The following is a 4,416-nucleotide window of genomic DNA, read 5'->3' on the forward strand; positions in this document are numbered from 1 at the left end:
GTAGAGCACAGAGGAGAGGACTAAACCACATTGTGTCAGAAATTAACAGAACAAAAAATAAATGGACCAAATCCGACTGGCACTTGCGGTTGAATAGCCGCCCGTCCAAAAGCCCATGCCCAATCTTCCATCTCACTTTTGTCCGTCTCCAAACCCTGGGGATGCTCACTTGTACAGCAGTGAACATCACCAAGGATGTGAGGCTGAAAGCAATGGGAAATTCATTACATATTCCTACCCCCCCTCCGTTCCCCATAATCACCACAATTAGCAGACATCTGCAGTGACTCTAAAGCTGCGAGTGTATTCAGCAATCAGAGCACTTCAACCGACAGCACGACTGCAGCCCCCTCTGCGATGGGCCTCATCCTGAGGGAAGCATTCCATTAGTAACTCATGATTAATTGAGATGGAGAATTTGCTCCTGGCGTCGAGCGGGAATTAAACCCGACGAGGCTCGAGACGGGTTGGCGAGGTGGTCCGGAGTTGCCAGGACTGTGCCGTACTGTGGATGATGCGAGATGAGGCGCTCACACTGTGGTTTTGCAATTAGCATTACCAGACAACCTCTACACGAAGGTTTTTCTGACCCACAATACCGACCTGTGTGTTGTCTAATCACCCGATTAATCGCTATATTTACATAGGAGGCAAACCAAAACGGGTAGTGGTGATTGCTGTTGCTAATATCCCCTGTTATCTTTTGGATAAACACCTGATATCTGGATCCCAAATCACCCAAATGTATTTACTACAGCCCAGTGGTGCCCAAACTTTTTCAGCTCAAGAGCCAAAGAGAATTTGTTATCTCCCCGGGCCCAAATTTACAAAAATACACCGTGATTCATTGTAACATCTACATTTTAAAACTGGACAAAAGACGAACAAACCATGAATTTAAATGTACACGAAGTATATTTTCCATAATAAAGTAAACAAAAACGAAAGGTCTCTATTCTCCTTTCTGTGTCTCACCCCCTTTCTCAACTCATTTTCTTATCCCCTCCTAGGATAAGAGACGAGAGAGAGAGAAAACCCCCACAGCATCTGACTGAACAGACCAGCGTAGCAATAACAACGCTCATTCACATATGTAACGTGTGCAATACTCAACTGCTACTATAATTATTATTATTATTACTTTTCCCCATTGCAACACCTAATTATGTTGTTCATGTAAATACTGTATCAATATTCCTTTTACTATGTAAATATCCACACTCCTTATTTTCTTTATTTATATTTCTACATTTGTGCAACTGTACACAGGGTTTCCCTTCGGGGGATCAAGAAAGCATTCTGATTCTGATTCTGATTTCTGATTCTGGTTTTACCTGATTTTTTATGGGCGACCCAATAAACGGGTCTGCGACCCATTTTTGGGTCCCGACCCTAAGTTTGGGAAACATTGCTATAGCCCATACGGTGCAACAATGCACATTATAGTTATTATTCAATATACAGCATGTAAGATTAAACTGCAGAAACTTTAAAGAATAGTTTGATACCTTTAATAATAATAATAAATTGAATTTGTATAGCGCTTTCCTCCAAGCTCAAAGTCCTTTACAGTTAAAACAGTGTATAGAAAAAAAAAAAAAACTAAGGATAGGCAGAACAGAAAAGATGGGTCTTCAACAGGACTGAAAACGTGAGGGACTCAGAGAAAAACTCTGTCCCAAAACTGTGGAGCTTGACTTGGGACATTTATTAGCTTTCTTGCTGAGCCTAAGATGAGAAGATTGATACCACTCGTGTCTGTAGGATAATTTTCAGAAATGTTGAGCGGCCCATCATACAGTGTGATCCATCTGTAGAGGATGACAGCATGTCGACAGCTCTTACTGCGAGCAGTTGGAGATGTCACTCTCACTACACAGTATGGACAGCCATGGTTTTAAGCCTTAGAGTAATACGTTTTCAGTGATCAACAGTAGCGCTTTCCATTTGTGTTGGTCCGTGGCTGCATGGCCGGGTCTGGATCCCACCCACACACACGCACACACATAAGTGTGTCTCACTATCTTTTGGGACCAGTCCTTGACATAATGCATTCCCTAGCCCCTTACCCTAACCTTAACCATCAAACCTAAATGCCTAACCTTAACCCTGACCCTCACCCTAACCATAACCTAACTCTAACCCTAATCCAAACCAAGTCTTAACCCTCAAACAGCCCTTTAACGTTGTGGGGACCAGCATCTTGTCCCCACAAAGCTGTCAGGACCCCATAAGTATACTTGTATTCCCGGTTTTTGGTCCCCACAAATGAGTTAAAACTAACTCCACAGACGCACACGCACACACGCACACACCACACACACCACACACACACACACACAACACACCACACACACACACACACATATGTGCATCATGCAGCTTACACAGGCACAGCTGCACATCCAATGAAAAAGAAGATAAATTACTTTTGAAAGTTGAGTTAAGCACACAGATATGTTATGCAGATTGATGAAAACACATTTTGGAGTTCTAGGATTGATTTCTTTGAAGTTTGGCAACTCTTGACTCGATTGCTGCTTTAAGATATCATCAAATGATCGAAAGCGAATGTATTGGAACAAAATGGAACATTGGGAGTTGCATTTCATTTACTTATTGTATCTTTTGTGATAAACCCTTGAAACTTTTTTCTGCAACTGCTAAAGCTAGTGGTTACAGATGGGAGGAGTCAGAAATAGAAATACAGAAAGCTGACTCAGTAATACCACTACACACAAGATCTAAAGATCGCTAACATTAGCACCATAAGCTACTGGTAAGATTTGAGAGTAAGGTGTGGTAAATAAATAAATGTTTATTTTTAGGTTGTATTCTTTCAATTACATAGTCTGTTTTGGTTGTTAACCCTGTGTGTTGTCGTCCCGTCAAATGAAAAATCAACACTTTTGTCGACACTTTTTATCAATGTTTTTCACTTTTCTTTCCTTTTCTGTCCCTTTCTTTTTAATGTTTGTCACTTTTTTGACGTAACCTATAATAACTTTAGTTTAAAGTTATTTTTGGGTTTTATGGTCATAGACTTCATTAGAGAATTATCCTGATGTTTGAGTTAGAAAAGCGAAAATTAGGAATTATTTTGACTAATCAAGGAATGGATTTGATGGATAATCACAGACTAATATGTCACTTTACTTAATACTATTTCAAAACCACTTCCATTTCTTTCTCCAAATGCTATAAAATTGAATAAGACTCCCAAAATGAATGAAATAGAGTGTGTACTTGCCAAAGAGTGTTGTGTGGAATCATCAGTTATTTGGGGAATTAAAAAGAACATTGATAGGTATGAGGACAACATGAGGGTTAAACACTTTAAAGCTACCTGGCATAATTTATTTACTTTATTTAATAAGCAGAGATGGAATTTATAGTTCATCTACTCAGGTACTGTACTTCTTTACAGATTTGAGGTATTTGTACTTGACTGTCAGATTTCACACAAAAACATGTGTCAGTCTATGATTATGATATTTTTCATGAAGTAAACCACCCATGTATGTTATAAAGTGGTTATTATTTCTATAACCCATATTAACCCTCTGAGCCCGAGACACCGCCCCCAGTAAAAAAGTACCTCTGTTCATAGTTTAATAACTTTTGAACCATACAAGCGATTTACTCACTTTCGGTTTCGTTTAATTCTGACGATTCATCTTTCCGGTGGTCCTTCCCTGTCTTTCTAGCCTCTACAGGGGATTTTCTATCCAGCTAACTCAGCCTCTTTGGGCTTTAAATCCATACTGTTATATCCAAGATTGTCCACTTTATTCCTAATTCATCGCGTTTTGGCTCATTTCTGCCGCTGAATCATTCTTCTAATCTCTGATCTCCCGCTCTGTGTCTGTCCTGTCTATTTTCAGGAAGTACATGCCCATATATGGGATAAAGGCACCCCTCTCGTATGGAAGGCAGATGGGACAAACATGCCTATTTACTCTATGGAAGGCCAAATGATGCACTATTTAGACACATTTTGCTTGTCCAACATTGCTGTGGGTGTTACAATAAATATGACATTATTATGTTATTATTGGCATAAGTAAATGTCATGAAAGCAAACCTTTGACTTTTTTGGAAAAAATGCATGTATTTTGTCAACTGTATAAGTTATAATGATTATTTCTTCACATTGTGACTCCCAAGCATATGAGAAGTGTTTTAGAATGGAAAATGGCTTAAAGAGGTTTTACTTATATGTCTGTTTATCAATACATTCTGGAAGATTCATTTCTTTTTTAAAATTTATTTTACTTTAAGGCCCTACACCATTTTTAATGCAAGTGACCTCACTGCAACCCAATATTCCAATAACCCAGTTTGTCCTAAAGAAAATATGTTCATATCTTGACTGTAGACAACAGGGTGATGTTTTACAAGCTTTTTTATAAAAAA

The sequence above is a fragment of the Etheostoma spectabile genome, chromosome 12 (assembly GCF_008692095.1).
Source record: "Etheostoma spectabile isolate EspeVRDwgs_2016 chromosome 12, UIUC_Espe_1.0, whole genome shotgun sequence".
NCBI lineage: Eukaryota > Metazoa > Chordata > Actinopteri > Perciformes > Percidae > Etheostoma > Etheostoma spectabile.